A 17509-nucleotide genomic window follows, 5' to 3' on the forward strand; every position below is an offset into this window, starting at 1 on the left:
GTTAATTTTTGCTCTAAAGGATGTATTAGATCTGATGGTCTGGCTAGGTCTTCTTTCCAGGGAAACACGGTAAGGCTTACATGCCTTCTTGAGCCAAGGAGAAGTGGGTGGACGTGGTTTGGGCAATTCACATGGAGGTAGAAAAGCAAATGTTTGGTAAATAAATGTTTGCTGGGCCATCTTTAAGAAAACACAAAGAGAATAGTTATCAAATGAGCCTTACTATGTTCTCCCTTCTCTATCACACGACTTCATATTAAACTATAGTTGTCTGTGATGCTAGCTCCCTTCCCGGAGCAGGCCATCTGTATAAATTCTTTTAGTCAGTTAGGGAGAAGGTCAAACATTCTTAGCTTTTGTTTCTTAAAAATAGCCAGCTTAAAATAATTAATATCCCAAAAGGCATGTGTGGGGGTGGCAGAATCTGCTTCCCCTCGATTTCCAAAGTAAACATTAAATGTCGACATTTTACAGTTTTGATAAGAGCTTTCATTGTGATAATGGAGGAGAGGTGCTGCATTTCAAGGGAATGGAGAAGCCTGATGCAATATATACATCTACACGAACCATTTCTCTTTGCGCTAGCCGTGAGACGCATAACCCAAACCTTTACTACCAGCTAAGGTAATAATCCTCCCTACCCTCCTGCTTGCCAGACTGGTTTTACCGTGAGTATGTGACTCTGGAAACTCCAGGGAGACATGATGACAGGGAAGAGAGAGATGAATGAGCATACATGAACACACATATTTACATCCTCCCATGGAAGTGCCTCAGTTAATGGTTACCTGTATGTGCATATCTATTGGGACTTGGGTTTGCCCTTAAATAGTGTCTTGCATATCTTTAGAGGTACCCAGGATTCAGATCTCCTCTATCTCTTCCATTTTATTCGTGTAGACTCATGGCAGGGCTGGCATGCACTGACTGCCATGCATATTTTTTAGAGAGTCTACTGTTTCTTCGTGTACACCGGTAAAATTTTCCATGTGTGTCTGCTTCCTCAATGAAGCTCTCAAAAGGGGCGGTGTATCTACCCCCTTGGAAGAGCCTGGGCTTCAGCAAAAGTGTCATTTCTAAGACTATCTTCCCAGGAGAAACCTGAAACCACTTGTCACCAGACATGATTCTCTTTCCCCTCTCACACTTTCACCTGTTTACTAAATTCCATACATGTTAATCTTGGAACCAGATTCACTTGACCTTGACAGAAAGTGAACACACATGCAGACACACAAAACCTCTAACTAAACAGAAGAAATTCGTACATCACAATGGGAGTTGGTTTCCAACATCATCAATATTAGATAGACTCTTTGGGCTAGAAACAGTTTGACCGAGGATCCCTTTACTCCAGAAAGAGGTAGTGAAGATTGTATAGAACTACTATTTAATGTTGGATTAAATACTATAGTGAAATAATTTAAGCCAAAAAAAAAAAAAAAAAAAAAACACAAACATCTAGGCTTGTTGATTTTTAATCTCCCTTACTTATTAGGTTTTAAAAGTACAGCTACTTTTATATGAAATTTAATTTTTCACACGTTTTTCTTTTCACCTCACGTGATCTCTTTCCTTTAATGAATCCTAGAACTTTACTCAATGCTATAAATGAATTTCAATACCAGCAGCACCTCAAAAATAATAATAAAAAAACCTGATGTAAATTTAAGGAGTAGATATCCTTTGTCCCTTATGTATTTGAAGTAAAAATTAGGCTCATTTGAGAACTATCCTGTAAATATCAAAAATTATGCTGAGGACATTTTTGAGCCAATGCAGGTAATGGAAGAGCTACAGCTGATGAGTCCCTCATTTGCTTTTTTATTACCAATACTATTAATTGAAAATTGAAATGAACAGAATTCCAGAAATCTATATTAGCAGCATCATTTCCTCAACTTATGTAAATACTTTAGACATATATATCAACTTTTTAAAACTCTAAAACATAGGTAGTAGTATAATTTAAAGAGAGTTTCTAGGCTAGACTGATGATCCAATTATGTGTACTCTGTACAATCCATTTAAAACAAAAGAACTGGGTGTCTAGTTTGAAAATACTGGCATAAAATCAGCATTGGCCCATTTCCATTTGAGAAATGCTCTCACAATATCAAGGGGGATCAGAAATAAAAATGTAAATGCCTATTCAGTGACATGTAGAGGAAGCTGAAAATATGAAGCATAGGGAAAAGAGGAAGCATTGCCCAAAGTAGTTGAAAGTGAATAGAGGAATAGAAGGAAGAACTTTTGAACGTATATCAGTAGTTGCGGAGTTCAGAAAGAGCCAGAAAATTACACTTCTAAAGGTGAGGCACGCACTGGCACGCCCAAGAGAAAGCTCTCCTTTTCAAGAGTAGAAATGAGGTGCATAGAATCCAGGGAAGACGTTTCCTAGACCTAGTTTCATTTTTTAAATCAGAGGGGCCTGAAGCTAAATTTGAAAAAGCAGTCTGTCTATGTATCAGGAAAAAGAAAGAACCTCAGCCTAGAAAACAACATTGTCATTACCATCTCCCTTGGCTGGGAAACATGAAAGACTGAAATAACTCACATGTATAAATATGTGTAAAAAATAAAATAAAATGTCTCCTAGTAGGTTCGAATACTGCCTCACTAATTTCCTACACTTTTCTCTGAAAAATAAACTTGTTTTAGGTATCACTTTCTAAAAATAAGAGAGGTAAAAGGATCTAGTGTAGGAAACCCTTCCATCCCCTAAAAATTACTACCGTGAAAAAAAATGAAATCAACAAAAAAGAACAAGTGAGAAAGTTGGGAGTCTTGGACTTATTTTAGTAACTGTATCTAGGCTGCCTTAGTTATTTTCTCGGCTGTAAGACCATAGGATACACAAAGACTCAAGGACTTTCTTATTCAGGATTTTATCTTTAAAGTGATTTTGGCATAGTCCTTCAATTCAGGAAATTATCCCACTTGGCAACTTTGGGGGCACTGAAAAATTCTGTACATCTGTCTCATATTTTCCAAAATATTGCAAATTTTTGTGTGAACACCTGAAGCTCAAGAAGTTGTCCCATGCAGTTGTAGATGGTTTATTTTTCAGCAACAGAAATATGATGAGGTCCAGTGAAGTTCCTCTATTACTATAAAGTTTATGTCAGCATTTATAATTTATACCAGGTTTGACAATTAAGTTCATGAACTCATCCTAGAAAAAGTGCTACATATCTCGTTGCTGAGTATCACTATGGTCATATTGGAAGTACTCCCCTTGGGAAGCTGTGCACCAATGCCAGTGCCTAGTCCACCCTTCAAAGTAATTTGGGAACTCTTTTTCTGGAATGGCCATCAGAACTGTTGTCGTATTACCCTTGATGTCCTGAATGTCATCAAAATGTCTTCCTTTCAATATTTCCTTTATCTTCAGGTAAAGAAAGAAGATATTGGGGCCAGATCAGGTGAGCAGGGAGGGTGTTCTAATACAGTTATTTGTTCACTGGCTGAAAACTCCCTCATATACTGTGCCGTGTGAGCTGGTGCCTTGTCCTGATGCAAGAGCCATGAATTGTTGGCAAAAAGTTCAGGTCATGTAACTTTTCCACATGGGTTTTTCAGCACTTCCAAATAGTAAACTTGGTTAACTGTTCGTTCAGTCGGTACAAATTCATAATGAATAATCCCTCTGATATCAAAAAAGGTTAGCAACATTGTTGCAACAAGTTCACAAACGTAATAGTCAGATCTTGTATACATCTGTATGTATAGATATATAAATCCAGAGCTAGAGCTAGAGCTAGAGATAGAGATAGATAGAGGACATCTGAAGCCTGGGTACCTCTAAAGATATGCAAGACACTATTTAAGGGCAAACCCAAGTCTCAATAGATATCTTTTCTAGTGATGCCTGGATATAGAATCTTTTGGTTACTTAGGTAAAAAGGATATCATTTCTGCCACTTCTGTAAGTAGCAAAGGTTCCTAGTGATATATCAGGGCATATTTGCCATATTTAGAATCATTGAAAAAATGTTTATTCTTCTGAACCTAGGCACCCAATTCCTGAGATTTATTCCCCCCAGAAAAGAATCCAAAAGGAAGTACGTTCTTTAAAGTGATTTTTATTTTTTGTATCATGATTTAATAATACAAGTGGAGGGGAAAAACATCCAATTGTCTGGTGGTAACACAAGAGTCCACCATGTAGAGTATCTATATATGGAAATAGAGCCTGCATAGGGAAGATTGGCCAGAGGGAATAGCAATGGGAGCTGGATGCTGCTGGAGCAGCTGGATTTCTGGGAGTAGGATACTACAAAAAAGAGGACCAGCAAAAGAGTCATGAAAATCTGTGTAAGTTGCTCAAGGTCAGGGCGAGACTGTGGAAGGCTAAGCAGAGCACAACTGCTGGGAAGCTAAAAGCTGACCAGTGATTTCAGAGACCACACGACGCTGGGGAGACTCACCTAGATGGAATACTCATTATGGATTTCCTTCTAAACTGTTTATTTTTATGAAATTCTGACAATGCTACAAATCAGAAGGATTTAATGTGTAAATCCAAATTGTAATTTCCACAAGGTTAATTTTAAGACCTTGAGTTAACTAATAAATAATCTTTGAGTGCCTGGACAATTCTCTAAGTAAAAGAGACAGAAAACGCTAGTCACTAAATGTACAAAATACATTTCTCTCTTAAATAGCTATGAATTATAAAAATATGCAATTTTTAAAATGGTATTATTAAAGGATTAGTGTTGCTACCTCAAAGTTGTTAAAAATTATTTTAAAAAATGGTCATTTTATCTAATAGCTGAACAGTTATTGTATTTCTGTCCTCTAGTTTTCCCTTTTGTCAGGAGAAAACAAAGATAATAATTTGTTTAAAGATAATAATTACTATAAACTATTGGCTATAGTACTTCAATAATTTCAGAGAAATATGAATATGTATGTAAGATAATAGGCATGACTTTCTGCTTGTTTATAAAGTTACTGAAGTTTCATGAAAATTGATTTAATAGCAAATATATTATTTTATTTAAAATACTGAGAACTATGTTTTAAAACTGTGTTAAAAACTTTAATTTCTTAGCTGTTTACATACTTATATATCTGTTTATGCCTAAAAATACATATAAAGACATATTAATAGATCATTTACTACAAATTGTTACATGAATAATGTAACAAAAGAATAAAATTAAAATATAGATCTTTTTCTTTCTGTAAAATGACTAAGCCATTTTGTGCCGAGATTTGTAAACCTTGTTCTATGACCCCAAAATATTCTTTTAATTCTCTGTGACTTTCTATATTCTTAATAATTCATTATTTCTTACTTTTAAAAATTTCAGTTCTTAATAATCATTATTGTTTATTGTGTTTGTTTTCACAATGTTAGTTATAAATTTTTCTTGCCTTTAGACATTTATGACTCAATATTGTCCACTTTGGTAATAATTCTTAATTTACCTGAATTCAGAATGATAAAGTTGTAAACATATCTTCTATACCTAATCGATGATTTGGTTTCTTAAAATGACCATTAAATCACATAATTTTGACTTCTGCTAAGAGGAATCTATTCATATCCTACATAGACCTTCCAGAGACTTTCCTGGATAACACTGACTTAATTTTGCATGGTCATGGTTGATATTTAAAGAGGAAAAAAAATATTGTCAGCAGGCTATATTCACATTCAAATTCACACTTGAAATCATAAGCCTTTCCCTCAGACTAAATAGGTTGAGAGAGCAGAGTTAGGTTGCCTTTGCCTGGACCTACTAACCTATAAATATAAAAGGACAGGTATTTACACTAATAGCAGGTATAATTTTTGGTTTGTCCACACTTTTGTAATATTTAGGGGGGAAATAGAGGTTTACTGACTTGTACAGAAACCCCTCCAAAATCAGACATCAAGTTGAGTAACATTTAGATGCTTTGCTACTGTAGTGCTTATCCATTATTGGGAGTAGCTGCTTCAGCCTCAAGGTCTTTCATGAGGTTGAGGTGAAACTGACAGCTGGGACTGCAGTCATTTGAAAACTTCCAAATTTATGTGGTTACTGGAAGGCTTCAACTGTTTTCTGGCTGCAGGTTGGAGACCTCATGGGCCTCTCCACTGGATGCCTGTGTGTCCTGCAGACATGTCAGCTGACTTTCCTAGAGTTAGAGATCCAAGAGACAGAAAGAAACTCAAGATGGAAGCTGCAGTCTTTGATACCCTAATATCGAAAGGGACATGCTATCACTTCTGCCATATATGCAATAAATAACCATTATACAGTATGTCCACCTTACAGATACAATATACTCAAGAGAATAGTAATAGTAAAACGTAGTAAAAACATTTAGGAAGTGATAAGTTTTGAGTACTAATCACCTTTTGTTTTACTGTAATTTAATTGCTTATGTTTATACAATTTAGTTTTTAATAATGTCTGTTTTTAACAACTGGCTCATAAAATTCCTAACAATTTAACAGTCAACTCTCACCCAACAGTGAGAGCCATCCCGGCACACCACTGGTTCAGTTTTGATAGATTCCTAATAGAGTCTTTTGTTTGCTCTTTTAAATGTCTGATCTCTTGCAACATACTGAGAGTCAACATGAGATTCCTAAACGAGGTCAGGCTTTACTGTCAGGGAAGTATGTAGGTCTGATGTGTTATGAGTGTCAAAATAGCCAGAGGGAAATCTCTGTTTGGCAACCTCCCAGCTCAGCAACAGTGAACCGTTTACTTAATTTTTCTGAATCTGAGTCCTCATCTGGAGTTTGGTGCTTTACACACACATACACACACACACACACACACACACACACACACACACACCACACACACACACACACACACAAACTGGCCTGCACTCCACACACTGCTATTGTAAGGATGAACTGAGATAACACAGGTGGGCTCCCTTTCTAAGTATCAAGGCCTCTCACATGCATTATCTTGTGCAATCCTGACAGCAGCTGTTTAGAAGGCTTTAATAACTGCTTTATACCCAAAGTCAACAGGGTTAACTGACTTGCCCAAGGTCATAGGACTAATAAAATTGTTCCATACATACAAAGTCACAATGACAGTGTTGGCTCAAAAACAATAACCTTCCCTGAGAACAAAATCAATGGCCGGACTTTAATTATATCAGGAAAAAGTTATTGTGGGACTTAAATACCAACAAAGCCTTTTCAGCACCCTCCCTTTATCAATAAGTTTCCTTGGGCAGATATAAACTCAGATTTAATTAAATGAAAAATCCTACACCAGCAAATCCTATACAGGCTTCTTCTCACTTAGCCACTGCAATGAATAATGTGATTTCTTCTGTGTTCCCCGAACAGGCGATGGAAGGTTGTAGGCCAAAGACTTGGGTCTCCCAATGTCACAAGCTCCTCAATTACATGACAGATATATTCCCATCGATGCCTGATAAGGGGCAGGATCTGTTGTTATCTCCAAGCTCATTGAATTTCAAATGGAAAAGAGTAGGCTGAAGTGCAGGAAGGGGTGTCTTCTAGCAAAAGATACAGACCTTTCATGGTCTTTCCCACATGAAGGCCAATTAAGCAAAGAGAAGAGGCCTCTCAATTAAACTATTAGGTGGTTTCTAGTTGTGAGTTGTTCTCCTCACATTTGTGACAGATCTGGGAATGTGGGAGCTTAGGGGGGTACCTCTTAAATGCAATTTTTTTTGTATCTATCAATAAGCAAAAAAAAAAAAAATTTGTCACAGCCTAGAAATGATTCTACAGTCCATGGAAATGGAGGACAAGGTACAAAGACAAACGAAACAGGCTGGAGAATCAGAATAGCCAGAGAGAAAACCAGCCTACAATGAGCCACCTGAGGCAGCTTTTCTTGAATTTCCCACAGACAAATGTTCCTGGGACATTTAGAGGGGCCACAATGGGGCAAATTAATAATGACGTTTGACATCCAAATGTTCCTCACGACAGTCTGTATTCAGATGAACTGTGAGTCTGGAGTCATTCTTTTCTTTCAGAGTCATACGGTCACTTAGCAACCCTGTTTCAAGGTACTATTTTGAATGCACATAATCTTGTATTTCACACTTATATGCATATAGAGGCAGCTTATAAAGTACTTCTATAAGCATGAACTTACTTGACCTTCACGATAACCATGTGAGCAAGCAAAGGATGATATCATAAACTACATTTTATAGATAAAGGAGTTGAGGCTTAGAGAATTTAAGGAAATTATTCAAAGACTTACACTTTAAATGGTGAGCTAGAGTTTAAACCCAGAGTCAGAATGCACATGAAAATGAAAAGACTGAAGCCATAGGTTCTATTCTTGTCAAAACAAACAAACAAAACAACAAACAAAAACAGGTATTTTCTCTTTCAAGGCCAAAGACTGTACTTATTTAGTTTGGTATAGCTGACTAGCCATGAATTATAGATAGATAAATACAATCCAGTCCTGATCAGCCAATTGAAGCTCAATAGAGAAACAGATAACAGATACAACCAAGTATTTAAGGGAGAAATTATGTCATTTCTATACAATCTCTTTCAGAGGATAGTAGCAGACTTGCTAATTCATTCTGTGAGGACTGATTTACTCTAATATCAAAACCAGACAACAACATTACAAGAAAATATAACTATAGACCAATATCTCTTAAGAAAGTAGATGTAAATACCCTCAAGATAATATTAGAAAAATGAGTCAAGAATATATAAAAACAATTAGACACAATAACCAAGTGGAATTTATTCCAGGTATGCAAAGATATTTCAACATTCAAAAATCAATGTAGTCCATCACATCAACAAGCTAAAGAAAATAAATCATATGATTATATCAGTACACGCAAGGAAAGCATTTGTCAAAACCCAAAACATTCATGATAAAACTCTCAGTAAACTAGGAACAGAGGAGAATGTTCTCAACTTGATAAAAACTATCTACAAAAAACCTACAGCTAACATCATACTTAATGGTGACAAATTCAAAGCTTTCCCACCAGTATCAAATAAAAGATAAGGCTGTCCCCTGTTTTCGCTCCTTTTTAACATCATAGTAGAGTTCTTGCTAATGCAAGAAGGCAAGAAAAGGAAATAAAATATATACAGATTGGGAAGAAGGATGTAAAACTGTCTTGGTTCACAGATGACATGGTTATGTAGAAAATCCAAAAAAATTTGACAAAAAAGCTCCTGGAACTAGTAAGTGATTATAGCAAGGTTGTAGAATACAAGGTTAATATATAAAGTTAACCACTTTCCTATATACTAGCAATGAACAAGTGGAATTTGAAATAAAACAACAACAACAATACTATTTACATTAGCACCCCCTAACATAAAATATTTTGGTATAAATCTAACAAAATATGTATCAGATCTATATGAGGAAAACTACCAAACAATGATAAAAGAAAAAAAGAACTAAATAAATGGAGGTATTCCAGGTTCATGGAATGGACAACTTAATATTGCCAAGATGTCAGTTCTTCCCAAATAGATCTATAGATTCAATGCAATAACAAAAAATCCCAGAAAGTTATTTTGCCGATATCAGAAAACTGATTCTGAAGTTTATATGCAGAGGCAAAAGACCCAGAATAACCAACACAGCACTGAAAGAGAACAAAGTTGGAGGATTGACCCTGTATGACTTACTATAAAGCTACAAGTACAGTAATCAAGACAGTGCAGTATGGTGAATGAACAGATAAATAAATCAGTGGAATAGAATAGAAAGCTCAGAAATAGACTTACATAGTCAATAAATCTTTGACAAAGAAGCAAAGGCAATACCATGGAGCAAAGATAGTCTTTTCAACAAATGATGCTAGAACAACTGCACACCCACAGACCAAAAAATGAATCTAGACACAGACTTTACATCCTTCATAAAAATTAACTGAAAATAGATCACAAACCTAAGTGCAAAACATAAAAGTTTAAAACTCCTAGAGGGTAACATAAGATGATCTTGGGTATGACAATGACTTTTTAGATACAACAATAAACCACAATTCAGGAAAGAAATAATTGATAAACTAGACTTTATTAAAATTAAAAATATTACCATCTGTGAAAGATAATTTCAAGAGAATGAGATGACAAGCCACAGACTGTGAGAAACTATTCGCAAAAGACACATCTGATAAAGGACTATTATTCAAAATACACAAAGAATCCTTAAAATTCACTGATAAGAAAACAAGCAATCTGATTTAAAAATGGGTCAAAGACCTTAACAGGCACCTCACTGAAGAAGATATACCCATGACAAATAAGCATATGAATAGATGTTCCACATCATAGAACATCAGAGAAATGCAAATTAAAACAACAACGAGATACGACCACATATCTACTAGAATGGCCAAAATCCAAAACACTGAGAACATCAAAAGCTGGGGAGGATGTAGAACAACAGGAACTCTCATTCATCGCTGGTGGGAATGCAAAATAGTACAGTCACTCTGGAAACACTTTGGGAGTTTCTTACAAACCAAACATACTCTTACCATATGATCCAGCAATCATGCTCCTTGGCATTTACTCAAAGCAGTTGAAAACTTATGTTCACATAAAAACCTGCACGTGAATGATGCTTTATTCGTAATCGCCAAAACTTGGAAGCAATCCAGATGTCCTTTAGTAGGTGAATGGGTAAATTGTGACACATCCAAACAACGGGATATTTATTCAGTGCTGAAAAGAAATAAGCTACCAAGCCACAGAAAGACATGAAGAACTTTAAATTCATCTCACTAAGTGAAAGAAACCAAATGTGAAAAGGCTACCTATTTGATGGTTTTGATTCTATGACATTCTGGAAAAGACAATACTATGGAGACACTAAAAATATCAGGGCTAGGGGAGGAAAGGAAGGATGAATAGGAACAGCACAGAGAATTTTTAGGGCAGGGAAACTACTCTGTATGATGCTGTAATGGTGGATACATGTCACTATACATTTGTCTAAACTCATGGAATGTACAACACCCTGAGAGAATCCTAAAGTAAACTAAGGACTCTGGGTGATTACAATGTGTAAACGTAGATCCATCCATTGTAACAAATGTACCACTCTGGTCAGCGTTGTTGATAATGGGGGGCTCGGCCTGTGTGGGGGCAGTAAGTATATGGGAAATCACTATACCTTCCCCTTAATTTTGCTGTGATCCTAAAAATGCTCTTAAAATAAAGTCTGATTAAAAAATAGATAACAAATAAATCCATATAACACAGCCAACCAAATAAGCATGCTACTCTGTAAAATGAAAGCTGCCCAAAAGAGAGTTTGATGTTTGCTACTTAGGGAACCCCTGATCCTGGAGGCTGTTACGTACACATCGACCAGAGTGTATCTGCTTCCTGAAAAGGGCACTTATCCACCTGGGAAAAACCTGGACCAAGTGACGTTAAAATATGTTCCAATGCTTAGACTCCAAGAACCAAAAAATGTCCACTTAGTAGGGAAATATGGCAGGCACATTAGAGAAAGGACAATGCGACACGTTCAAAGGGTAACCACATATATTATGCAAGTTCCCACAACCCACTGTTAACATACTTAAATGAATAAAACAGTCATAAATAAATAAGCAAATGAGTGGGGGAAATATGAAATTGACTATGGCCACTAAATAAATGCTGAAAGTAAGGTAGACATAACATTGACTATTAGGCTAGAGTTTGGCTCCTTTGAAAGATAGTCATGTCCTAAAAAATAATAAAGCATTAAATGGTTTCTGTGTATAACATATGCCCAGTTTTTCCACTTGCTGGCAACACCTCTGTTTCGTTGTTTGGTATCCTCTCAAAGAACCCAGCAAATGTATCAATAAGGGCTTGTTGAACAAATTTTCCCCAAATATCTGAAGTCAACATTAAATAAACCATGGCTGTTTTGCCAAGGATTAAGTAGTATTTTTTTTTTTTTTTCACTTGGTCTTTGTATTTGATCTGTAGTTTAACTGGAATCCCCACTCAAGTTAAGACCTGCTTTTCTGGATCTTGGTACATTGTTTGATGGGGGCAGAGTTATAGAGAATGCAAAATGGCCCACTGGGCTGATTGATCTGTCAGGTGATGATGCAGCAAACACATATTCCTCAACTGGAGCACCACTGCTACTTGAAGAACCCACTCAGATTTTTCAGGAAATTAGAAAATCTTGAGCATTGGAATTTGATACTGGTGTACTGATTTCTATTAGCTGTACCACAAAAATTAGGACTGGGACTTGCATTATGATACTCATTAGTTTTACATTCATTTAACATTCATATTCTAAAGGCCAACAATGTGTCAAATATGGGTGTTACGATAGTCTGTTCTACTAGAAAATGAGTGAAGTATGTTCACTTTTAACTTAAACACAAGTCAAAAACAAAAACAAAAATAAAAAACGCCCTTAGAGAGAATCAGATCAGATGCAATACTCTGTGAATTCAGAGAAAAGGATTCCTTCCAGCTGAAGAGGGCCAGGTTAATTGTGTAGAGTAAGTGACATTTCAGTTGAGCCTTAAAAATAGGTAGACTGCAGATAGGCAGAGGTTGAGTAGAAAGAAGGGCTTTTGGGGAGGAAGGCAATGCAGGCACCAAGGGCGCCACATACACAGAAGCAACACTGAATCTTCCAGCATTCACAAAGTGTTCTTTGTCCTGTCCTCTTGAAGAGTTACAATAGTTACGTGCAACCCAGACCACTCTTAACTGGAACCACTTTAGCTATCATCACTGAACAATTGCAATCTATTTTCTGGGCATATTGCTAGTTTCATTAAATTCAGTGTCAGGCCCGTGTCAAAATTTTGGTTTTAAAATTTTAAAAGATTCTCTGCCCTGAGCATTTCTAACAAGACATTCAGCCCACTGCACACAACGAGCATAAAGGACACAGAGGTTTCCATGGTCACTGCAAAGAAAGAAGACCTGAGTCAAGTTCCCTTGATTCGCACCGCTTGGCCCAATGGCATCAAAGGAACTTGAAGCATCCTTGAAGCCCTTTTCCTACAATTTGCTACTCACAGGCACTCAGCATTTAGAGCTTCACCATCCTTCCCAATTGTTGGAGCTGACAAAAGAAGAAAAATACTGTCTTCTAAAATGTTCATGGACAGGTTTTGCATCAGCCAGGTGGAGAAGAGTCACAGTTCATAAAGCTGAACGTGGGAAAGGCAGCTGCATGTTTCCCTCGTGATTATAAGCTGAGCACAAAGTGAGATTTGACTAGAAAAATCTCCACAGAGCACCCAACTATATGAAATGTACAAAGAAAAACACTGCACTCAGAGAGTTCCGCTGCCTGGTCCATCACTGTGTGGTAATTAAGACTCCCAAGACATGCCCAACGATGGCTAGAAACATCTGGTCATCCATTTACTTGAATATAATCCCAGATAGCAGTTATGTCAAGAGGAGAAGGGAAAGACTAAAAGTCATCATCATCATCATCATCATTATCATCATCTTCGTCATCATCAGACCATTATCTGCTACATTCCAGACAGGAAATATTTAAGTAAAGATAATGTATCAACTAGAAGTAATTTAGATTTAATTAAGTCTGTAGTATTGTTTTTCTCTCCAAGGGCATGAAAAGATGCTCTCTGTTTGGGGTCTTTCGTGCTCATGTTATCTTTGGTGAGTTTGAAACATGGACAAAGATGGATATTTTTATTATGATTTTGGCTTTATTGCTCTCCCTCTATACACTTTGGGGATTACCATGCCTGCTTTGGCTTAACAGCAGGAACTCCCATTTCTCCCTCTCCTCCTGTTGCTGACCACCACCCACACCCTTTCTCTCCCTGAGTCAGAGAAGGCTCAGAATTAGCTTGGCAGGATTGTTATCAGTTGCAAAGCCAGTAAACCTATGCACCAGGAATGGTGGGTATTTAAGGTACCTTTTCAAGAACCAAGGAAAGCTGATTAAACATACACAGAGAGATTTTAAGTGATTTCGGGCTGATGCAGCCCTACTACATTGTAATTATTCTCAGATACATCTAACGACAATCTTTAAAAATCTAGGAAGCAGTATCTTTCATATCAAAATCAGTTTTGATTGGACAAGAATGCTATTCTAGCTAATTGTTGTTCAGAATAAAATATAACCCTTATCTGGTCCTTTTTCTTAATAGATCATGTCTTAGCACCTTTATCATTTATGACACGGTGACATGTCACAAACATCTACATAGTACATTAAATATCCTAATACTCAAATTTTTTCTCCGATTTTCTTTGGCTGAATTCTGGATAGCTGAAAGAGATGGGTAAACTATAATTAGAAAAGAATTATAAGACATAACAGTAATTATAATTTAGAGCTGTCAAATCAGTACATCTCATTTTTTCTCCACAACAGACTACCAGTCTTCTAAGGGAGATGTCAGTATCCATTTTTACAGACAAGGAATCCAAAGCTCAGAGAAGCTTAAGTAAGAAGGTCAGACAGGGCAGGATGAGGACGTAAAGCCAGATCAATCAGACCCCACGGTCCCTGCTCTTTATGCTACACTATGCTGCTTCTTATATGAGTGTATATTTTTCCCATGCACAGATTATGCATCTCCATCCACCAATTCAATTAAACACCACATGTTGAAACAGCACACCTTTGTGAATGCAAACGTGGAAACATCTCGGTCTCTGCCCTTGTGGACAGTGGAACTTGGCAGAACCAATTACACCCAAGACAGGTGAGGGTGTCTGAAGAGGAGATGAAACAAAGTATTATCTGAGCTTCGGGAGGCGATCAGTCACATCTGGTTGCAGAATCCAGAGCGCCTTCTGGAGAAGGCTGTGAAATTATACTCTGGCCTATCATCCTGAATATTGTTAAAGAGGAAGTGGATTTTGACTATTATCCTGTAGTTTCTAGTTTTAAATAAAGACCAAGATGAGGACTTTATTTTTCAATGTTGAAATTTCTTTGGTTATTGTCAGATCGTCATGCCAAGATAGTCTGAGTATAAAGCTGAAAAGTGCACTGTGGAGCCAGAGCCTAACTCCTTCTTGCCCAACTTAATTGCATCTTCCTCATAGTGGTCACCTGACCTCAACCGGGTGCCCGTGTGTTCCCCTCTCAGAGGGCTGAGCTCTTCCTTTAGAACATCACAACTTATAACAGTATAATTACTCAGGATTTTATGCTCATTTGCTGTGCATCTCCTTTTGTGCATTGAACATTTCATAAAGATAAGGACTCTGCTTGTCTTGTTCATCCCTGCATCTCCTTTGCCAGGTTCAGTGCCTGGCACATAGTAGGCTTCCAGGATGTAACTGTTGCACAAATAGAATATTTAATCGGAGTCCTGACTTGACCCCTGAAGAGTTGAAGTGGCCTTGGATTATTTTATTAACTGGGTGAGTCTCAGTTTTCTTATCAGTAAAAAGAAGGAAAAATTATTCATGACGCATAGGGTTGTGAGGATCTAATGGAAAACATAATAATGAAAGCACCTTGTCAATGTTCAATAAGCCAATATTTATTATTGAACATCTTTATTGCTTGTATAATTTGGAATGAACATAGAACCAGGAGCATATGCAAAAACCAAAGTTAATGCAGCATGTAAAATGTGCTGCAGACCCTTATGAGAAGGTGTGTGCTAGAAACACTACGCTGCTGAACTGTCAATGAAAACCTTTAATAATTCTGGATTTATGTGCCATGATGGCTTTCCCAAAAATTATCTTCTGGGACCATGACTAGCCTTGTCTAAGGGCTTGGTAATTGCTTTTGCCCAATCTGAGAACAATCTGTTCTGCTACTTTTGAGTTATGCAAGGGTGAAATACAGAACGAGCTTGCAAGCTACATGAAAGAAATTCAAAATGTGCTTTGCACACGGATAAAACTCAGAAACTCCTGAACTTTCAAAGTCAAAACTTCTACAAGGAAGAGAATCAGGAGTGCAATTCGGAAGACCTAGTGGAAACATCTTGTAGTGCTTTGAAATGCAATGTGTGATAAATCCTCCAGGTTGACTTCTCAAGGTGAAGCTCGCTAGCCCCCACCCCCACAACACAAAATACGAAAATAAGGCTAGCCTTAAATAGTCCTTCCCCAAAAAAGATCTGCTCCTCCAGAGGAATATATATATATATATTATATATATTCTTCCCTATTAAGGACAATGTAACTAAATTATTACCGCATCTCTCTTTTTGCTCAAAGCAAAATGAACAGACTAGTTTTTTGCAATTTGCAAAAAAAAACAAAAAAACAAACAAAAAAAAACCCTGACACTGCTCATCTACTTAAAACTGTCTTATATTTTTAGGTTATTTAGATCGCCATATTTGCCAACATATATTATATTTTTAGTTATATCATCTTTGTTTCAATTATATTCCATTGTGAGCATTTTTGAAATACTTCATGGATTTTGGAGTGCTTTAAGAACATATAAAAAATAATTTCAACCACAGAATGTTAAGCAAGTCAAACCCAGGTAAAATCTGAATTAAATTGGTAATCTGTTACAAATGACCTGTCCTCAGGAAGGGTCATGAAATATGACTGAACTGTGACAATGCCTAGGTCAGTTAAAATGCCCCTGGAAAAATCCCAGGAGGGTTAAATCTATCAACATATCTGAAATTGTAACTAAAAAGGCAATGACTTAACCAACTATATAACAAATGGATAAAATGGACGCAGTCATAAACGATTCTAATAATTGATCCTAAGTAGTTCCTTATGAATGATAGCAGTGATATTAATATATCACAAAGCCTTCACAGTAGGAAAAACAACTACCTCTATCCAGTTTAAAATAATAGATTTACCCTCACTTAATAAAGTTACATGTTTATACCTCCAAATTTATTTATATATTTAAATTGTAAAGACAATTAATAATCCTGTTCTTCTCAAATACTGAATTTACTGAGTGCATGATTAATTTCCTGAGAGAGCAACACAGAGTTATCTGTGATTAGATACTGAAGATAAATTAATCTCAGTGACTTTTACTAAATTACACTGTCTATAGATTTGTTTCACATTAAACCTTGTGTCTCAAAGTAGACCAAATATCAGACAGGAATGATTTGGATGAAAATCTTCCTCCTCAGCAACATTTAGCATGTTTATTTGCTTTTATTAACTTGTGTTCTGAACATCTAACATTATATGGATCACAGTTGTCATACACTTTTCTCATATTTTGTTTTTCCATGTTGATTATAATTTGTTGACTATTCACATCCAGCATCTCTCTTTGATTAGCCCTGCATTATTTCATTTTTATTTGTATTTCCAATTGTTCTTTCTTTTAGGATTGTTTGATCCTCATTGCGATTCCAGTTTCTTTGAGAATTGACGTCTGTTTTAGCTCTAATTTTGTCAGACATTCTTCTAGAGTTCCTCAGCATCCTCACACATTTCTATAACTCCTAAAACTTTTAAATATTTAATGAAGAAATACTCAGCCAGCAATTCATATAATGTTATTTCACATTTTAATCCTGATTAATTTAAAACCAGTTGATGTGTTGAAAAAATCGAGTAAATGTGAATAACACTCAA

At 36.4% G+C, this 17509-nt stretch overlaps 1 protein-coding gene across 1 annotated transcript in view; it reads right to left on the bottom strand.

Moving 5' to 3' along the window:
* Nucleotides 1-17509, bottom strand: part of ARPP21 (cAMP regulated phosphoprotein 21) — a 424506-nt gene that overhangs the window by 294483 nt on the left and 112514 nt on the right. The gene's annotated exons all lie outside the window — the stretch shown is intronic.

This window comes from Rhinolophus sinicus, chromosome 5 (assembly GCF_057876585.1).
Source record: "Rhinolophus sinicus isolate RSI-liver-muscle chromosome 5, RSI-T2T, whole genome shotgun sequence".
NCBI lineage: Eukaryota > Metazoa > Chordata > Mammalia > Chiroptera > Rhinolophidae > Rhinolophus > Rhinolophus sinicus.